The sequence below is a fragment of the Acanthopagrus latus genome, chromosome 4 (assembly GCF_904848185.1).
Source record: "Acanthopagrus latus isolate v.2019 chromosome 4, fAcaLat1.1, whole genome shotgun sequence".
Taxonomy (NCBI): domain Eukaryota; kingdom Metazoa; phylum Chordata; class Actinopteri; order Spariformes; family Sparidae; genus Acanthopagrus; species Acanthopagrus latus.
The window spans coordinates 12,123,744-12,146,339 of record NC_051042.1 but is presented as its reverse complement, the minus strand read 5'-3'; the positions used below and the strand labels follow the sequence as shown (position 1 = coordinate 12,146,339).

Genomic DNA, 22,596 nt, shown 5'->3' with positions numbered 1-22,596 from the left:
TTTTCACTTCACGGCCTTATTAAATATTCACACGCAGGAGACGCCAGCAGCATTTTATTCGTTTAACAAGCAGAATAGGAACCTTGAAGTAAATTTGCCTTGTGTAAACACCTTAGTCAAAATAAACTGCCATTTTCTGAAACGTCACTTTTTAAAAAAAAAAAAAAAAAAAAGCGTTACTTCTGCTGTTTGGCAGATCAATAAATAAACACTCAAACTGCTAAACTACTCTGGGCTCTGCGGTGCACTCTACAATCATGAATGTTAGGTTTGACACGCAGCAGGAAGGTCGCTCTGGCTTGCTTGACCTGCAATGCCTTTATCTGCCGACAGCTTGGGACGTGGGCTTCCTCACCCCGAAATAATCAAATTAAACTAAATTAAACAAAAATGGTTTTCTGCTCATGCCCGGCAGAACATAGAGACGTTTTCTGATTCGACACCCCTATCAAATAGACGGCAAACAATAATGATACTTTGTGCGTAGGCTTTATAATGCTATAATAACATCAACTAACATCCCTCTTTGCTTCCATCATAATGACTACAGCTGCTTCTGGGCTTTGTTACTTGAGGGTAAGCACATGTCGTGTGCTGTAATGTATAAACTGAGGGCTCGCCAAGAAAGCAGCAGGTATAGTCACCAAAAAAACTGGATGGAAATATCCCTGAGTGTCCTCAACAATCTCCACTTCTGTGACAGTGTAGTCGCCTGTTTGTGTGCCTTGTTGGCTGCAATGACACCACCACCCTCCCCTCAAACCTCCTGTCGTGAAAGTAATCTAATAAGCATATAAAATGAACACGATATGCCATGTTTGGTACAAATGTCAGCCTTGGACGTATCTGTGGTTTACAGAAGCGCTACCTGCTGATATTATATCCTGGCGACTTTGCTGTGGTGAGAGAAAATCTAAATAATTCGGCTCAGGGGTTATTGGAGTGGGACTGTTTGTGAAGCAGCTATCAAGATTTGAGCAGAAAACAACTAAATACCAGTGAAATTATCTGTCCGTGCATCAAGATGATTGTTCTTGACAATAAATCTCAAAATGATTGGTTCAGCTCTGATAAGTGCTCACATATTTTAAATTAAACAAAAATGCTGGTTTGAGATCAAATTACTTGAGCTCAGACTTCCTGCAGCACTGTGATAAGGGAAATTCGACTCCTAGAAAATATTTTTTTAATTGTTTGCATCCTTAACTCTAGCACACTGAACAAGTGATGGCCAAGGGGCAAGAAAAAATAACTGTGACATAATTCAATACAAGTGCAATATGCGAAAGAGAATGGTGTGTGTCTTCACTCTGTCTAATGTGGATTATTTTACCAATAAAACTGATTTATTGAGGAATAAAATACATAGTCATGATCTATTTAAGAATATATCATGAGTTCAAAGATAGAAGCTTCTGAGCGATTTTTACAACGAGATTATCATGAAGATGTTACCAGATCGTAGATTTGAAGTTTGGGCGAGCACAGAACTTTTTGCACTGTTACCCCTTCACTCATGACTCACCACTGGCTTTCACTTTGGACAACGAGCGGCTATAGCCTAAGGGACTTTCCATTTCTCTCCGCCTTAATTGGTCTTTTGTCTATTTTATTTTCTCTTGTTGGCCAATAAAGGGCCTGAGATGCTGCTGCAACCAGCCAACAGTGTGCTCGATGGCTAACTTTTAAAGCTTGCCCCTGAACAGTCGAGACAGAGACAGAGACAGAGAGTGAATGCATGACTGAGAGGAGTTGTGAACAGAATAATGAATCGGAAGAATCAGAGGTTGTTTTCAGATTGTTCCTCTAGCACAAAGCTTTTGTTGCTGTGTTTGCCCTGCTTGTGTGTTTGTGTTTATGTGTAGCTCAGCCCCACCCTCAGTCAAACACAGACACACGGACCTGTAGCTCTATATGACACACTGAGAGCAGAGGAGGGGGACAGAGACAGCGGTGTAACATGATGGATAGGTTTCAGAGTCCAAAGGTTAATACCCAGGATACATCTCTTACACAGCTCCATAATACAATACAGATACAATACAGGCAAAGGAGAGAGTCGCTGCAAATACAGACAGTGCCACATGCCTCTCATTGGTGAAAAAGGATGATTGAGAAAGGTAGTTTTGAATGAGTCAGTACATCATTTTTTAAGGTCAATCCTGCATAGAATACCTTCCATCTAAGGTTTGCACCAAATTGTATCCTGTTGTGCTGTTTGTTTAAATAGTTTCTGTCTTCTAGGGAACCAAAGAAGAGTTTGAGTTTCTCCGTCATCTTAAATTAAAAACCATTGCTAGATTCATGCTTCGGCTCTCTCTTCTGCGTTCTCTCTTTGATCACTGGTGTATTGTTATTCCATTCCTTTTTTATAGCAGCCATTACGCATCGTAAGCACGCTGTCTGCTCTCGTATCTTTAATGAACATCCCACAGAATGGTCTCTTTTTTTGTCAGTTTAAGTGCAAACGGTGCAGTCTCGCACACGATGCATCTGTTAATGATTTCACCCAGCTGTGCGTATTATTGCTCCATCCAGGAAACACTGAAACAATCAGATCATCTGGACTGAGATTCATTTTTTGGAAACGCACCTCTCCAGGTTTTTATATCAACTTCTGTTGATCACTTTGTAATCACTGCCTCGACAGGTTCTCCTGCTGCTCCGATCGTTCGCTCTGAGAAATTATTAACTGTGTAATCATCGGCACATCAGCTCACCGATGCCTCATGATTTTCCCTCAAGCTGACTTGTTAAGACACTTTCTATCAATTTCACTAAAAGACCAGGGGTTGCCTAGGCACTCTTTATTTGGGTAATAGTTCCACTAGCTCCGGCTTCAAATCAGTTATATGAGTTAAACAAGGCAGTAGGAAGGGAACAACTCTCTGTTTCTGCACCGACTTTTCTTATGCCACACTTTCAGACTCCATTTGCGAACAGTCACCTCATTCGTCTTAAGTAGATCTCCAGAAAGCAAACTGTAAATGTATTAAAGATGCTGTCGGAACGGACTCTGATCCAGTTGCTGAATAGATGCATTACAGATGAACAACCCTCTCCTAAATGTGAATACGTTAGCCTTTCCACTCAGTAAGCGCTCGGTAAAAACTGAGTCTACAGGGTCTTTCCCCTGTGTTAACAGCAGCTAAAGTTGTAATTAAATTAAACTAAATGAGCCATTGTTCTGTCTCTGCTAAAGCATCAGGAAAAATGTCTCCAGCAATTTCAACACCTGGGGTGCATCTCAAGTCTTACTCACTCCTAGCCTGAAATGGAAGACACTGATGGACCCCCGGGTGCCTGCATGTTTGAAGGTCCCCTCTTGGATCATTATGTGCGCTCTAGGGAGCCCTTCCAATGAAAAAAAAACATGATAAAGTGCCCTATAGATAATATACGTCATGACTTTCTGCATGCTGGTGCCTGTTTTAAAGTGTTTTTGCTTTCCTGAGTGTGCCACTGTCGGAAGTCGCTCTGCTCCAGCTTGCAACGGTCCCAGAGCTCTGATTTCTGGTCCACAGAGCGAGGAGCAAAGGTGGATCTCTAATGAACCATGAGAGAATACACTGGAGAGAAGCCTTCTTGACATGACTCTTCAGAGGGAGGGGTGTCTTATTATCATAAATCACACTTTGTCTGTGTTTCCCAGGTCCCCTGTTAATCTAAACCCGCGGACAGTTTACAATCATATGGATGCTGTTATAATGTGAAGCGGTTGAGATCCTGACCCACTAAACATCCTGCAAAGTGACAAGGTTACATTTTTCGCGCTAAATTACATAATAACATAATCGCCATCAGTAAACAGGTTGCTGTCTGACTCTCTCACTCGTGAGAATGGAGGTTGTTTTCTGGGGGAAAGTTCCCTGAAGTCTTGGTCTCGAGGGCTTACAGTCACAGTGATGTACTTTCATCACAAACACTGGGTGAGTTAAAGTTTTTTGCCAGTGACAGACGGGCAGAAATGTGGCAAAGAGTCGGTAGGACAGACAGGAGGACGCTTCTCCCGGTACAGCTATGGTATTCTTTTCAGTTACTACGTTACTTTTGTTTGGTCCTGTAACGTTGCTTTGTGGGACATTTCTCTGTATTTAGTTAAGTGAAGGACCTGCGTAGTTATCAGACTAGTCAGACCGATACGCCCCTGCTCCGCGCCTCCAGCTTATTCGTTCACCAATAATGCGGTCCTGATACTACCTCCAGAGGCGGATCAGCGCCGGAGCAAAATTTCCCCCCTCTCCTCATCTGAAACTTTCACACAGAGGAGGGTGCAGAGAATTGGTGCAGGATCCCCGTATGCAAATGGCAGTGTGAGTTGGGCTAGTGCAATTGGTGGATATACTGTACAGGTGATGGAGTGATGTATTGTAGATGAGAGACAGAGAAGATTATAAAGCTTTTGACTCAAATGTAATTCGTAAATGTGATTCATCCATGTGTTATTATACAAATATGTAACATTAGTCTAGATGTTATTGTTGCAACTAAACTGCTGAGGTGCAGAAGTTTTTTGTTTTTTTTTTTTCCTCTAGGATTTTTGGCAGTTTCACCGCCGCCATCTGTTCTTGAGTTTAGCTGACGATGATTTTCCTGGAAAACGAAGACGGATTCCAATAATATTTGTGATCAAGCCAAGTGAGACCTATATATGTGGCTTTGAGTGAAAGAAAGTGTCTTCGTTGGGATTTGAACCGTGATTGATTCAAGTGAAATGACAACTTTCAGTGTGGCCTCTTGTTCCGTTAAAAAGTCTTCACGTTTAGATTTTGGAGGTTGTAGCATTAAAGGTGGAGGCTTCTGTAAACCCTGTAGCATTTAAACCACCATTCTCTGGGCCATTAATTATCATCTGATAAATGCATACTCCAGTAAGTGCTCAGTGTTAGCGCTACTTGACCTAAGCCCACATAGGGATTTAATTAATCATGTTATTGTAATTGATAGACTACAGTCGGCTGGTTCTTGTTCCACCAATCAAACAGAAACTGTTTAGTCTCCACCGGTGATGATTATGCATCATCATGCACCGTTCTGGGGCCAGAACCGTTTTTATTTGACCTTTGGCTCGCTGTATTTGTCAGCAAGCATTTTCTTTAACTGCTTTGCCAGCACAACTCAGTGCCCATGTGTAGCTGTAAGTTGCCTGCAGTGAATGAATACAGTAGCTAATGTCATGAGATTATTGTGTTAAACTAAAAATCCAGTTATTAGAAGTTATTTCAAGAAAAATATGATTGTCATTTTAAAGCCCTTAAATCCATTTATCAAAATGATAATGAAGGATTCTTCGATAAATGTTTAAACCCTGAGCAGCAGGCTACAAATCTGTTTCATACATGGATTTACCATCTTAGGCACACTGATTACTGCGGTTTTGTTCCGTAATAACACAGAGAGCCTTATGTATTTTTAAGCACTATTTCACATCATCTCCCCTGGACTATTACAAAGCCCAGTTTTTACAGTCTCAATTAACAAACTGCGATATGGCCTCAAATGGTCCATAATGTTAAATCTAATCATATCCGGTTGAGTATATGACAAGTGTTTTGCTTTAACTAGCCATAACTCATTATAAAGTATAGGTTGATTGCACAATGTAAGGGCTGTAACATAATCGGATCATCAAAGTTCAGATCGGTTCCCTATAAACTTCACTTTCACAATACAGTTATGTCTCCCTCCGGGTGCAAAATCTGGCAGCTTAGCAGGATTTCTATCTGCTTTCATAACTCGTTTTTAGACCAAATTAATGATTAAACTCTAGTTCTGTCCTGTAACTCTCCTGCTGTCCATAACTAGATACTAGTACTACAGACATGTTGCTGTCACTAACTTGCTTTTACTAATGCTACCACGAGCAGATCCCTTGTTAGTGTTGCACTACCATCACTTTTGCTTTAAATAATGCTGATATAACTACTACTGTGGGCAACAGCACTTCCTCTCAGCAGGCCAATGAATTGTTAAATGGTCAAAAAAAAAAAGGACTTAAATTTGCTGACCTGCGGAAGTTGGGCAGAAACTAGTTGGAAATTAAGCTGCAACACCTCACTTCGATCTATTGCTGTGGCCTGCTGAGCTGAGAGGGAGTTAGACAGAAATAGAAGTTAAATGTCATCATCAGCAGAAGTTAAGCAGAAACCAGTTTGAAGTTTGCTGAAAATGTACTAAAGAAAGTACCAGCTATTTGATTCTTGGCCTTAAACTTTCCTTTTTGATGAAGGTTATAGTTGGGGCCTGCGCAGGCTCTCGACAATGCTGGTTTGGACTACATCTGATCCTACACAAAGGATTCCCCATAGTGCAATCATTAATCATCTTCTCACTCCTCTCGCTTTGTACGCATTGAGGTCTCATTAATGCATGTAACTGATTTGGTTTCTTCCCAGGAGTCTCTGTGCTTTCTCGTCTCACAGGTTCCCATGGATCATGGTTGGCCTGGCTGCTGTGGTCCTGCTCGACTTCTATCATCATTGATGATGATGATGATGATGATGATAGAATTCATGATGATGATGATAGATGATAGAATGATATTATGATTATCATTATCACTTTTAGTGTAATTGATGTTCATATTTAAATTATTGAAGCTGTTATTGTCTCTTAGCTGCCCCCTCGTCTCCCTCTCTCTCTCTCTCTCTCTCTCTCTCTCTCTCTCTCTCTCTTTCTCTCTCCCTCTCTCTCTCTCTCCCCTTCCCCCCCCCTCTCAGTTTGGAAAGCATCATGAGATTGCTTTTGTTATGAATTGGCGCTATAACAATAAATATTGGTTCATTAATATATTGATTGGTTGACTGATTGACAGAAAATAGCAAACTATTATTATTGAATCATGTTGGGGCAATTATCAATACATTTTGAGGTAATCATCAAGGTACTTAGGGGTTAATTTAAAATACATTTCTGTGACTGTAACTTGATTGAATTGCCACCTTCTCACCATGAACGTTGCGGACCTTTAAAATAAACCCCAATGTGGCAGCGTTAAACTCTGATACAGTAGAAAAAAAAAAAAAACAGGCAGAGGCAGGAAGTCTGGTCACAAAAACACCCGCGTAACAGTTAACGGGCAGGTTTACAAGGCAAACAGACATAGGTGGAACACTGTTAGCAGAGCATATAGAGGATCTGGCAGCTGTGAGTGGGGAAGTGGGTTGTGTTTGTACACTGGGGGCTTAATGAGGTGCAGGTGTGCAGGGAGGCGCTGCGTCAGGTGCTTGGCAAAAAAAGAGGGAAACTCTCTGGAGGCAGCTGGTGGACAGGTGGGGAATGACATGCCAGAGACAGAGCACTGAAATAGCTAGTTTACATTAGTTTATATACAAGTTATATTAGTCTGTCCTTCCCTATGACTAGAAATGCATGATGCATCCCCACACGGCCTCTGGGATGAAGAAATTCTGACACCGACGAGGGAGATGGTGCAGCTGTCACTATGACAGAACTCCATATAGACATATCTGTTGCATAAGGGACTGTTACTACTGTGCTAGCCTCTCCAGTGCTTCACTGGTGCTGCCTCTATAAACTGCTCCTGAAACAGCTGTCACCAAAAAGCGCCATGATGAAATGTTGGGAAACCACTGACATGTTCACATGTGTACAATTCCTAGGCCTATGCACACTGTACGCATGTCACTTTCACATTACACATTCATGACCTTACACTGGCGCACTGAGAGGTAGAGAGGTTGTGTTGTGGGGTTACAGGCAAGAGCAGCGACCACGGTTCAACAATGCATCTCAGCATTTGCAAGCGTTACTGGGTATCTTTAAGGAGACCACAGTATCATTTCCAGCAATGTTTTTGGCAGCAAGAAAAAAAAAAAGATATTTTTTGACAAGAAGCCATCGAGCTATGTTGTTGGGGACAAAAACGGTAAGCCTAATCCTTACCAAGTGGTTTTTGTGGCTAAACATAACCAGCTCATAAGCACAGCATTGTCACGAAATGAAACAGGAGTTTCAACATATATGTGGTTTGCAGTAACGTAAATCATCAACATTTATTCTAGCAATCGGGTTGTAGTTCCTTTGCAAACATCACTGAAAACACCAAGATCCAAAAATAAATAAATGCACATTTTGCAGCCCAGTTATATAAAGAAAGGGCTGGCAGATATATAGAACAGGCAGAGCTGTTATGTTGCTGGGAAAATGAGAGTAGAAAATGTATTCTGGCATCCTTTAAACTCTCTGCCCTTAAAATACAGAAGCTAACACATCGGATCAATAGTCCATAACAAGGGATCAAGGCATCAGCATGTTGTTACCGAACCCTGAAGTGCTCCTGTCTCCCTGGTATGTCAAAAGCGAAGTCATTATATTCACTTCACCTGCATCAAGTTCCTCCACCCAGCTCCTCAAGAGCTACACTGGTCTGCTGCTTTCACTATGATGCCCCAAGGCAGTGCTGATGCGGTGAAATGTGCTGTGAAAATGCTTGGGAGAATACCCACAACTCTCCCGATCAATAGGTTTTTTTTTCCCCCTTTAGAAGTCTACACTGTGGGGAGTTAACTTTGGGAGAATTTCATTATAACAGCAACCTACATAGTGGTTTCAAATCTGTAGTGAGGATATTAGCCCTGACCTTTACTTTTATCTACGCATCATTTCACAGGAACAGTCGATCTCGTGCATGATACGCGTCTGGAGAATTTGTTGGCTAAGGGTCGGGTTTATTAACTTTTACACATGTGAAAGTGACATTGTCATCGTTCATTGTTTATGGATTAAAGAAAAGCCTAAATATAGAGGTGGGGATCTATTAAAGTCACCCAGATGGACTCACAGAGGCACGCTGGGTGGCTGAGTCGCTGATGCCTATCCTCTTATAACCCCATAAAGTTGAACATCATCGTGTTTTTAATATTCAAAGTGCTACTTTAGAGCTTTAATTGTACCTTTTTTTTCCAGGCGTTTTTTAAATGAGAATGAGTAATCAAGGGTACAGGCGGCCGATTCAGCCTTGAATTGTAATGTGTTTTGCACGGAGCAAAATAAAGTTGATAGGCATGAGTGAATTTAGCCGTTTTCCTCCCCGCTAATTCTCCTCCAGTATTAAAGCGAATTGATGCCAAGAAAGAAAATGCCAAGTCAATCTAGCTTTTCCTAATGCTTTGCAGGACGGACAAAGACAGTTCAGAGCCAATGCCACAGACCCCTATGTTAAAGGAGGCATATCGTGCTCTATCATTTTCTCTTCCTTCGTTGTTTAATATAGATTCTTGTGCCTGTGAAAGGTTTGAAAGTTAAAAATCCCACAGTGTGCACCAACGGAAGCTCCAGTACTACTGGCAGTGTTTGCTTTGACTTATTTAGTCAAAAACATTGTGTAATCTAAATGAGGACAATTATTTTTTTTTATTTAGTTTTTTGTTTTGCAAAGACATTGCCTCCTACATTTTGTGTTTGCCAAGGGTTGATGGGTTAAATATCTTTGAGGGAGTGTGCAAAGAAATAAGATCACAGTTAAAACTAAAATACCACCCTAACAGTGCGATGGGTCTCACTTATGTTTCATTTCTTTTTTGTTTTTTTTTTAAAAGGACATGACCAACCAAATGTTGGAATCTGTGTTTGTTTGTGAATATGTGGACAACAGTGTTGGGCGTAGGTTGTTTTCCTGACAGAATAAAACCCAAACCATAGTGCTCGACAAAAAAGGGTGACAAAAAATGTCTTGAATCAACATTCATAAGATATACAGGCATAGCACCGCGTCTCACACAGTAGCAACGGTGGTGCTCAAGGTGTCACCCCCCCCCCCCCCCCCCCCAACATCTGCAGTGTCAGCGTAGTGTGTATTCCCCTACACAAGAAACTGAGAATTCAAAGTCCAGCAAACAAAAAACAAGTCCAGAAAACAAAAAACAGAAAGTATATTAGTGGCAGGTTTTTCTTTCAGCTTCAGATCCTCTCTGCATCTTTTCATCAGCTCCTTGGTTTACTTTGTGCTGGGTAAACGGACACCTGGTCAACACATACGGCATAATAAACAAGCGCACAATGTTTTGCAAGCTGCCCGGCTGCTATTGTTAATCATATTAGATACAAAGTGAGAAAACAATGTTTATGTATTATATAAAGCTACACGGCTGCAGAATAGAAGGGCTCTCCTGTAAGGCGTTACAACGCATCAGACTGCTCTTCAGATATACGCACTTACTGCAGCGAGAGCAGCTTAACCCTGCAGTAGCACAACACTTGATCGAACTCCACATTCACACGTGGAAAACAGATCTGGGTGTCATCGAAAATGCACAGACACTGACGCTCAGGGAGCTCTGAATTCACTGTTCCTGAGTAATTTCTCCTTTATTGAAGCGCGCTGGATTTGTAATGAATAAGATCTGTCTGTGTTAGGAGTTAGCAGGTAATCCTGACAAATGTATCACCCCGCACGTTTTCATCAGCCACAGGAGTGCCCGCGCTACATCAAGATGATAGGAGGACCGCAACTTCTGTCGTAGCTCTCATTTGGACCTAATCTTGACAGAAGAATACACATCTTTCTGAAAGTAAAACAAAGAGATCAGTAGACAGTCTGCAACGTATGGGATAAAACGTTACTTCTAAGTGAGTTGTGTTCAAGCCAGTAAGTAGACCAGGAAAAGTCAAAGCACCAAATGACAGAAAAAAGCAAGAAAGACAAAAAGAGCAAAGAAAGAAATATGCTTAAATCTTTTATTATTATTATTATTATTATTATTATTATTATTATTATTATTATTGTTGTTGTTGTTGTTGTTGTTGTTGTTGTTGTTATCATAAACATATACTATGGCAAGGTACGAAAACAATTCTACCTAATGTGATAACATCTGAATGCTAGACAGGAGTACATATAGTTTATGGACTAAATTCTAAAGAAAAACATACCCCATGTTGAAATCATTTACTTACTGTCAGCTGTCATTTTAAATAAAAACAAAACAAAAGAAAAACTAATGACATTTAGCAATGTGTTGGTGTTGCATTCATCATAGCCATTGTCATTTTGCACACAAAAACTCAATGATATACAGTCCCAATTCCAAAAACTTTTAATAAAAGCTGAAAATTTCTTCCATAAAATACAAATGACCAAAAATACAAAGACAAAACACAAAAGCTAAACAGTTCAACCAAAAAAAGCAACTGCAAATCAAAAGGCAGGAAAAACACAGGGAAACAGAAAGAAAAAGCCAGAAACACACGACAGGGAGATGGAGCAGACATCTGAACACGACAGCAGAACAGAACAGACAAATTGAACAAGACAGAAGGGAAGACAGGGACCTAAATAGAGAGGAGGTTACTAACAGAACACAAGTGAGGAGCAAAGAGAGCAGGAAAACAGACAAAGGGAGGAAATTAAATGTAAAACATGAGGGCAGAACTTCAAAATAAAACAGGAAATGACTGAACCAAAAACTCAAATTATAAAACACGTTGCAAAATAATTTGAAAGTGAACTGTGTTTACTGACAACACGTTTCCAAAGTGTTCCAGACCCAAGCAGGAATACCTTTATACAATGTGTTGTACAATGTGTGTATGTGTTTCACAAAGTGGTGAAACTCGCCCCATCCATGCATGTGAACAACTGAGCCCAATGAGGATGTCCATTTCATACCCAGTCATGATACTATCATGAGACGTCTCTCTCCCTCTGTCGTTCTCTCTCTCAGCCCCACCGGCTGAGGCAGATGGCCGCCCACCATCGTCTCTGCTGCTGTTTGAGGTTTCTGCCTGTAAAAGGCAGTTTTTTTTGTTGTTTTTTTTTTCCACGCCCAGTGTTGCCAAGTGCTTGCTCATGGGGGAAATGTTGTGTCTCAGTAAATAAATTAATCAAGAAGTATGGTCTAGACCTGCTCAATTTGGAAAGTGTCATGAGATGACTTTTGCTGTGAAACACAGTTTGAAACGTGTCCACTGCTGGCATCGAGTCAAGAAAAAAGCATATATTTACACAGATCAATTAAATTGAGGTAGAACGGTAAATATATTGTTTTGTTTTGAGTGTATGTCAGGCAGGATGTGCTATTTAACACGTTGTGTTTTAGCTATGTTTTTTACCGCCTTTTTTGGAATAAAGATTGCTCACGGGAAACACACTGGCATGGGAAAAGAAGATCTTCTGTTCACCAAGGACTGCTTGTGAACAACAATACTAACAAGGTGCCATTGATTAATTCAGCCTTTCATTCATAATACATGTATATCCAGCATGACAATTTCTAAGACAAGATTACCGGCGGTGCCAGCTGGCCTTGTATCCAAAGAGCGCACTTGAGTCCCTGTAGGGCTTCACATCCTGTTGGAACAAATGAAGGAGTATATTTGTTGTTTTAACAGTCAGTACAGTGGAAAACAACAACCACCTCAGGTTTCTTGGAGCTGAATCTCAAATTAACTTTGGCCAGTCTGTTTCCCAATGCAGCTTACTAATAACAACCAGAGATGTGCTTCATTAATTCATGAGTGGTGGGGGTGGCAGTTGAGATGTGTTGATGCCTCAGAGGAGGGTAATTAAACAGATAGAGCTGTTTCCATGCAGTAAAGTGTGCTCGCGCTGCGGTGCCACGGGAGGACGAGACATGTCGGCTGGTGCTCACGAGAGCCCCGTGATTTCATATAAGCCTGCAACTCACATATATGTTGACTCAACCTGCTCTGAGCTTCAAAGAGCACACAAGCCCATGTGGTCTAACATGTGTTCCTCTGGGGTGTTTTGATAGAAAACCTCTTCTCAAGCGCTGTTATCACGTATGATCTCCTCGAGGAGAGTCTGCTTACACAAGACCAAAGAGCATATCCAGCCCACCGTTCATTTACTGACATATGTGTTTACATTTGAAGCATGTAATGATTATTGGAAGAGGTGTAAAATAACCAAGTATGTTTACCTCACTGATGCACCAAAGTGTACTTATGGAATGCTGTCTCTCTTCTAAAGTATTTTTTAGCCATGAGGAGACTTCATATTTGTATGACAGGACTGGACTGGGACCAAAAAATGGCCCTGCCATTTTGGGCCATGGCAGCCCACCATTATTATTTATAGCCCACATGGAAGAGAGTAACCATGTTAAAAAAAAATTGATTCGCTCTTTCACTGCTCACAGAGACTTTCATCTTGGGAGAGATGGTGTCACAATTCCCATCCTGAAGTGAAAGTGGATGTCAAAGAAACACTGCTAGAGACGTCTTTTCGGTATTTAATGAAATATGCTGTTTATACAAATACACAATTATGAGAGATGCAGAGACAGGCGGACAAAGGAAAGAAAGAGGGCAAGGATCAGTTAAGGTATAGTTTAAATAATGTTTAGGTGAACAGAGAGATAATAGCTTACTTTGTACTTACATTTTGTTCTTATGCTGAGACAAAAGGCTGCATGGACCTTGGTGCTCAGAGGGAGACAGAAAGCAGAGGTGAGGTCAGATATACTAGATTCATCCGATACTGTCTCTTCTAGAATTAAAATAAGAGCTGTTTAAGAAACTCACGATGAAAGAAAAAGAACACATCAGGGAAAGGCAACCCTTCACTCCGAATATGCCGTAAGGTGAGAGAAAGAGATGCCAGGTGGGTCAAGAGAACAGTGAGAATGAGACTGTTTCAAAAAATGTACATTGACAGTATTGGTGTCTTTAAAGTCCACACCAATGAAAGGCACATCCCTGGAACAACCCAGCCTTAAAGGGAAAGAGTTTGACAGACAAAAAAAAAGTGAGTGATACACACCAATTGCATTATGATAGGACCAATGAATAAAATAATGAGGCAAAAGTCTGATATATTGTACATACTGGTTGAGAAAATGTTGAATGACCCTCTGATAATGCTCAAGTACGAATATGTAGCAAGGCAATGAAACTGAATGATTACGAACTTGAACAACTGAAAGCAGCAAGGGCACCCTGAGAGAGGAGGAGAGGAGGGAGCAGAGAGCAAAGCAATAATCACATTACTTTCTGTCAAAAATGTAATCAAATCCGCTAGCCTAACACAATTTTATTTATTTATCATAAATCTCACCTTACAAAAGTAGTTTCTTCATTAATTCACTCTTCTCTGCAACTCTGTCAATCAATCACTGTGTCAGTATCAAAGGACACAAGGACATCTTTTTCAGTGGCCCTCCGCCCTCCCTGCATGAAACATCACCCTTCATTCTGCTAACAGTTCGGCTACTTCTTCCCAGGCTGAAAGTAGCTATTCTGACCTCCTCCTCAATCTGTCCCTGCTGGGTCACGTCACCCTCCTCCTCCTCCTCCTCCTCCTCCTCCTCCTCCTTCTCCAAATCCACCTGAATAGCTACTTCTCTTTTCTTCTCCGGCCCTGCACCCGCTGCCGCAGTCGAACTTGTGGTGGCAATGGCAAACATATCAGTAAATCTGGCACATTTTGCTGCGGCCACTTGCAGGCTTTCCGGCCTTTTTTTCTCGTAGCTTCTCTGCACCCCTCTTGCACTTTTGTGGTTTATCCAGTCCCACTCACCTCTCTCCAGCTCGTCTGCTCAAATGGCTAAATTTGATAACCTTGGTCAAGGGGGAGGGGTGGGACGGGCCGAGGAGGACTGAGAGATTTCATTGGATCAGCCCAATGTCCCTCAAAAAAAATCAACCAATGGGCCGTCAGGGTCGATAAAAATGATTTATAATATACTTATTGATTAAATTATGACAGCTCCAGGCTGGCCAAAAAATATGCATGGGCCCACCGGGCATTGCTCCGGTACGCCAGATGGCCTGTCCATGCCTGGTCATAGACCTACCAACCATAAAGACATTTCTACCAAAACCTGTCGTATCACATTGACATTACATGTTAACGACCTGACATATCATCAAGGGGAAGGAGATGTATCAGAGTTTCAGGCAAGAAGGCTGATAAGCCAGTTGCACGCTGTGTATAGATATCTGTAAATGTGAATCCACTGGATATTTTTAGGGCGACCTCGGGACAATTTCCAAAACAGCCAAAATTGATCATTTCCTAGCCGAACTCAGTTCCTGTTTATGACCAAGAGTGACAAGTAATTTGTTTTTAATGTATGTAATGTAAGTAAGTGAATGTATGTAAATAACACCTAAAATAATAAGTTAATAGTGAATAATACCTGATGTCACATACGATATGTGATGTGGCACTTACGTGAGTTACAGGTATTTTAACCCGAAGTACGATCTTTTCAATTACTGTAACCAAGTAGTTTATTTTGCTGTAACCTAACTAAACTGCAACTCTATGATTACAATAGTCTAAAATAAAGTATGGTGTTTGAGACCCTGGGGGTCCTAGGCCACTTATGCCCCCCCCCTCCCTCTCTCTTCTGGCCTGTGATTAAATTATATCAAATTATAAATTATATCACAAATATGATATTTTTTTTCTTTTTTTTTTAAGTTGTTTTTGTCATAATTCATTCTCCACCTTCATATGCAATTGACGTAATTGGTGCAAGCCAGGCTCCTGGGAACATAGACTATACCTCAACAAGCTAATGTGGTTACAGCTGTATCCTGACGTTGGAATATTCTAATGTTTAACACGAAGAAAATATGAGCAGAAATTGCCAGGTGTCTGGCAAAAAATAAAGTACAATTGTATTTCATTTGTTAGTTTGGTGATAGCTTTCAAAAGGTTATTTAAGAGTAAGGGGAAAGATCTGCATTAACTGATAAAAAATAATCTTTGTAGGAGAATTAGGGCCAGGGGAAAAAATTAGAAGGAAGTTATTTATCTTCATCATGCAGTTCAAGAATAAAACTGACATTTCGAGATTAAAGCCGACCTTTTCATTCTCTAAGTTTTAGCACCTTATTGATGACTTGAATTATGTTAGGTGGGTAATAACTTAACGATACTGATATGGTACACATATCAATTAAGTAAGGAGTTGCTTCACTTCCAAAATGTACCTTTAACGTTACACTCAGAGGATGTAGTAATGGCAGAATCCGTAGGCTTGAGCAGCTCACATATCTGTCAGTAGCTCCCCTAAGCCGGTTTGATGAAGCGCTGACCTTATTCACGACATTTCGACTTTATACGCGAAATTGTATTTCAGCTATATTCTCGACACTTTGACTTATTTCTTGACATTTAGACTTTTTCTCTTGAAGTTCATAATGAAAAAAAAAACATCCACCTTTCTCCCTAATACACTTCCACAGTAATCATATAAAAAATGTATACAAACTGCTGTTAGCATTTTTGCATAATTATGTCAATAATAGACATTAAAAACAGAATGTTCTGAAATATTGTGCTTTCTTGTAGTACTTGTACACTGTAGTGGCCCTCCTACAAGAGGACAAAACCAACAGTGGCCCCAAGATATTTTGAGTTTGAGACCCCTGATATAAGACTTTGTGTTTTAGGTTTTGTTGCTGATTTTAACGCGGCGCCCTTAATGTGCATCACTGACGCTAGAGGGGTAGATAGAGCATCACGATTTGAAGCTTTGAGCCACTGAACAGGCTGCTGTGTGTGATGAGCTGGGAGTTGGAGCATGTTGCATTGTCACAACATTAATAGACAACTGAACCTTAAGAAAAGTAAGGTGAGACATAAAGAAGAAGAGTAATCTTTCAAGATATCTGTAGTTTGCACAACAGTACATTGCCAAGATGAATTCTGCATACTGTGGTGAGGTTTCACAAGGTTAATCAGAGGTAAAAACATGCAATCAGTCACAAACACTTGAACACCTCTGACTGGTTGATGACATGACAGTAGAACAAGATTTGCTTACAGGCAGTACGTGTATTTTCAATATGTGGTATGTGCAATGTAACAACGATGTCAAAAAATGTGAAAGGAGTCATTCCTCACAATGAATATTCATAATTCACCACTTTTCTTTTACCAGATAAACCCTTTCACAACAAACACTTCCATAATTTATTCATATAGCTGACAGTAATTCGAAGGCAGGACGTTTTAATTGGACTACGATTCAGTTCATGCCATGCTTTCAACTTAAATGAAGTATGTAAGTGCCCCTTCTCCCTCTTGATGTTGTCTCATGAGGTTTCCACTTCAGAAGCACCTTCCAAACCCGAACCCCTTGATGAGGTGGGGAAGAAGCCTCAAACTGTCTTAATATGTCTCCTGTTGTTGCCTCTGAAAGTCATTCACTGCATCTTTTAAAAAATATGCATGTGCAGCTCCAACTGCCGTGAAAGACTGTCAAGGGGAAAATGAGTGTGTAAAAGAGTAATGAGTAGTCACTCAGACACATTTATCTTCATAACTTCCCACATAGAAATATGGGCTTTTAAACCCACTCTCACACACGTGCATCGTTGATAAGTGAAATGTTGAAATTTTAAATGTACTCCACATCTAGCAGATGGTACATCATTTTTTTACTGCCCCTTAGGACAAGGTCGGTTTAACCTGCAGGATGTAATGGCTGCATTAATCAATACCAATGTTTTAACAATTTCTTTGCCAGATCCTGGATTTCTTGCTTCTCAAAACACACTCACTGTTCTGAACTGCTGTGGAACAAAACCTGTTAACTGCAACACTCCCACTCAGCCACTCTCCAGCCCAGCTGCTTGCAGACGGTGCTGCAGTGAACAACGAGCGTCATACATTATTGAAACAAAACCTTGATTGCAACAACCACATTTGTTCCTGAGGATTTTGTCAGATGATATTTTAAATCTTTACTTGATATTTATTTCCACTATCTAAAACTCAGCTAGCCCAACCCAATCACCAGAATAACCACAAACATCTTGAAACTTTACATTTCTTTTTGTTGCAATTTCAAGTTTCTTTAGGTTCAGTTTTGTACTCTATGTGACAATACTTTTGATCTGATTAGGTTAAGACACAAAAAAAACAAAAAAACAAAACACTTAGTTGTGGTAAGGAAAAGATTGTGTTTTGGCTTAAAACACTTACTTTGGTTACCACAAACATGGCTGGAAATTGTCCAGACTTCCCGTCAAAAATACCAGGCTAAACAACCTAAAGACGTCTTAACTTCCTTCCAAATATCCAGTCTTGTTGGCACACACTCAACTGGAGGTGTCCCATCGTCCCGAATAAAATATCTGGTTTTGGTTGCCATCAACATAGTTGGAAATCGAGGTTTCCTTAAAAAGAAATCCAGTGATGTTGTGTCTCTGAATGTCGAGAAAAAACAAAAAAAAAAGATGGTCCCTCGTCAAAATATCCTGTTGTTCTTCACATACAAATGTTGCAACCCAGTCTTGAACTGAAGTAAAATGCAGCTAAAGGTTGAAATATGCATCTTGTGTTCGACTGTATCAAAAGAGACGTTGATTCAAGTATAAAACACTTTCTCAAATAATACATTTCTTTAAAATGAAGAGGTGAAACTGAAACAGGTCAAGTTGCCTGCAACGCAATACTTGAATTAGAATTACCATGACCTAGATGACTTATACCCTTCACTGACATCCACCCATGTCGTCAGAATGTTACAGATGGACATATTTTAGACACAACTCCTTTATCAGACAAGAACCTTGATACTGGAAGATTCAACAAAAACCTTTTAGTGATAAAGGTTTTTATGTTCAATCTCAAAGGTATTTTAAATTCCCGTCTTGAGCATGGCGACGGTGAATCATGTAAGGGGCCAGTTGTGGTCAAGGCAAATTAACTGTTGCTCAGGTATGAAAAGGGAAAAAAACAAAACAAGGCACTTCTCTTTTAGAACTGCAATATTAAATACCATAGAAATCACATTTTGTTTAAACTTCCTGATGACTTTATTATCAAGTTGTCCTTGAAGTTAGGCACATAGAATACTTGAAGTTGTGGAAACTTGGTGATGACGGTTAATAGAATGTCAGCTTCAATAAAATAATCAACTATTAGTTAATGATTCTAGTCAGAGTTGTTTCTTGCTATATGAGGACTACGCGGGCGCGGTGGCCCCCTCAAGTTGCAAGTCCGGCCTCAATATCTGAGGAGTGATCCGATGGAAAAGGTGTGAAAAGCACCTGGCACTTTTCTTCACAGCACCTGCACTGAGGTTCCAAGCGAGTTTGTAGCGCCGCGTTGCTACTATGACCAGTACTACTAAGCAAGGAGAGGTGAGGCCAGTTGCACTGAGCCGCTGGTATAGGTTATTCATGGCATGGCATCACAACGAACCTATTCATCTGGTGCTGAAAAAAGAAAAAAACGCTCACAGGATAAAGGTAAGGTTTGTTTTCATGATGTGGGTGGAAGGGGAGCTTTAATGACGATTCATTGTTTACATTGTATTATCATTTTCTATCACTTCAGCTTGCTAGGATGGGTCAACTTAAGATGTTAGATTTCAATTTGAGAGAACTCTTTTTCCTCTTAAAATGTAATAGATTGATCCAGTTATACGGAGTTGCTAATGATAAGTTGATGATAAGTTACAGTCCGCTATCCATGCAATCATAGGCATAATTTGCAGGGTGGTGTGAGAGGCGACGCCTCTACTAGTGGCTGAACCACGTCACTACATTGAGTCCAAAATAGTTTCAGCAAAAATGTCTCTTGATGAATTTCGTGAATGAATTAATCACTCTATCAGAATTATTTTATTATGTTTGATTTTGTAATCGATGGATCTGAGCAGTCATGTGACAGGGCTCGTTGTGACGTGCAGTGTTAGTGATGGCTTCCCTCTCTTTTGCGGTCAGCGATTCAGCTACTCTAGCAATCTTTCTATTACCTGCCAAGGTACTGCAGATGTAAATTAGCTCCAAGTTCACTCTGGTTCAATGCATCAAATTGCAACATTCATGTTTAATATTGTACATGGTCCCTCTACAAATAAAGATGAATGAAATTAAATGATACCATGAGCAGTGATCTTTGAGTGGGTATGAATATATCAGTTTTCAATTTCAAGTGTGCGACTACGACATATTTTAAAAGGGTATATGGAAAATTAAAGCCTTACAGTAGAACACCCTTGACAGAAATCGATGATTCACTTCCTTAACCTTGTGGCTGCGAGTGTGCTTCGATTGCCAATGTGCAAAAGATAAATATCCTAAGTGGTCAGAAACAAGATTGTACGCTCTTTTGTTGGGGTACATGGCACTCATTCAGGTTTAAAAAAAGTTTGCCTTCTGAAACCCAAATATCAAACTCTGAAGTAACTCCTATGAAATGGGTAGAACTGATAGCATCAGTTTTTGCTTTGGTCTTGGCAAACCTTATATCCCACAGTCCCAGCTGAAGTTACTGGTGCAATAACCTTAATACTGTATATAACATAAAATAAAAATCTTTCAGCTCCTTTTTACATTTTGCTACTTGAAGAATCAGTTTCATCAATTTCACACAAAGAACAACCGCAGCCGGCTTTTCGCAGCATCGGTACTATATGAAACATCCTCCCATTTACTTTTTTTTATATGCAGGCTCAGACAAAAGAGATTAAATTAAATTCTGAAGACATACAGCAAGATTCCAACAAGCATAAATATCCTCTTCAAACCAAGAAAAAAAAAAAGAAAATTCTCAAGACAGTTTTAACCTCGAAGTGGTGCAGAAAATTTAAACTGAAAAAGAAGAACCTTGAAATTTAAAGCTTAATTAAAATGAAATAAAAACAACTTGTATATTTATGTCACATTAATGAGAATGATTGAATGGTTGTTTTACAGTGCATAAGGGAAGACCACAGAGAAAGATCAGTGTTCAAATCTTGGAAAATGGCATTTCTGAATTTGGCCAGCATAAAAGTGTCAGTTGATTACAGGCAGAGGGTGGAAGTGATTTAAATGAGTTAAAATGCAGACTTGCAGACAGTAGCGCCGGAACAAACAAGGTATTACACAGATATCTGCGGTGACAGAGCTGCGGCTGAGGTGTTTTACTGGCTCCCCGGGCCACAAGCTTTAATTTCAAAAAGTTTGCCCGGCGACTGACTTTAATGATGGGTACCTGTCACCTGGCTAAAGGTGTGTAAAATAGTGAGCTGATGTAGCAGTCGGCTCGGAAAAACTCCTACAGCACCTAACGCAGCACATAGTGAGCTTTTTCCGCCGGGTTGAAGGCGTGAAGTGTCTCTAAAAAAGTTGGCGGCTGCTCCCGTCGCAGTCGCCGGGGGGGGGGGAGTCGAAAATCAGTGGTCTTCTGGGTCGAGAGTGCCGGGGCGTTCTGGTGGAGAGCCCTCTGAGTCATGAAGACACATTTTCATACAAGATTCGATGTGAAGCTCAAGTGATACTAATAAGTCGAGCTGAAAGATAATCGATGGGGTCAAACTGCTTGTACGGAAACATTCTGCAGACTGATTCCTGCGGAGGGGAAATGCATCACCGTCGAAGCTGGCGAAAATGGAGTGTAGTGGTGCGCTGATGAATTAGAGGTGCCACGGAGCATTATTTTTCTCTGATGCGTTTCAAAGCAGTACGTTCAGAGGCACTTTGTCACGGCTGTCTTCGGGAGAAACTCACTGAAAAATATATTTTCTCACTGTAACTCCAAATGTGGCAGAGAGCGAATGGGTGTGGAGTCATGAAGTGCACATCGGCTTAACCATCATGGAAAATTAATTGCGTTGCATTTTCTGTCACCTTCCCGCTCGACTCAATCTCGGCAGCTTCAGAATAAGAGCGGATGTGACCTCAACACGTTCTGCTCAAAAGATCGCCAGCTTGACATTGGTGACTTTTCATGTCCTTGGATAGGCGGACGCGAAAGAAGGAAGCACCACTCACGAATAAGCAACAGAAGAGCTCATCTCTGAGAAAACAACATGAGCGCATCAAAAACAACTTGCATAAGTGTTCTTGATCTGCCACAGTGTGTTGTTAACAAGCAGTAGTCAGTCTATTCACACTGATGTTGATCGGCCAATTGGCATTGACAGATCCTCATTTGCATGACACAAGGTACAAGGTAATTCATTTGTAATTGTACAGCGCAGGGTTGTGTAACAAAATGAAAGCTTGCAAACTCACCCATGCTACACAATTTACAGAACATATATATATATATATCTAAATCTAAACAGCAGCAACAAGATGGTGATGATAATGTGGTCAACATCTTGGCGTCAAATGTTCGACATGTGGGCAACACTTTCCATCTTTCCCACTGCGTCGACGTTAGAAACACTGAGTCCACCTCTCCTCATCCAGCTGCAGTCCTGCGCTCTGTCGGCTCGGAGCAGAGATGTTGGAGAGGTGTTGGAGACAGGTATCTGTTCACAACAGCCTCTGAGTTCACGTCTGAATTGCCAGCTTGTGTCCCATTTGGTCCATTTCCTTTTCCTTGCGACCTGACATTAGCCAGGACCAGCCTTAAACCACGCTGTAAAGCACGGCTCTTATTCCGACTCTCTACCTCCTTGGGGCGGTCCAGGTCTGGCTGAAGGACGGCTTTAGACGCAGTGGGCTGCGATGGTCTCAAAGTCTCAAAGGCTCTTTCTTCTCCAGAGTTGGTGCCAGTATTTTTGCCATGGGCAGTGCGTGTTTCTGCAACGAAACCCCCCCAAAATTATGTTTAAAAGCCCCCCCAAAAAATGTAGTATCATTTTGAGGACCTGTCAGTTGCTGTATCATCAATGTAATCAATATAGAAAAAAACATAGAAAAAAATATGCAAAT

At 40.7% G+C, this 22,596-nt stretch overlaps 1 long non-coding RNA gene across 1 annotated transcript; it reads right to left on the bottom strand.

Annotated features, from left to right (window-relative positions):
- Positions 1-13,369: 13,369 nt before the first annotated feature.
- LOC119018463 lies at positions 13,370-14,156 on the bottom strand. The gene is made up of 3 exons (XR_005074768.1): positions 14,039-14,156; positions 13,810-13,920; positions 13,370-13,695 (listed from the first exon to the last, which is right to left on the bottom strand). It is a non-coding gene; the product is annotated as an uncharacterized LOC119018463 (long non-coding RNA).
- Positions 14,157-22,596: the final 8,440 nt, after the last annotated feature.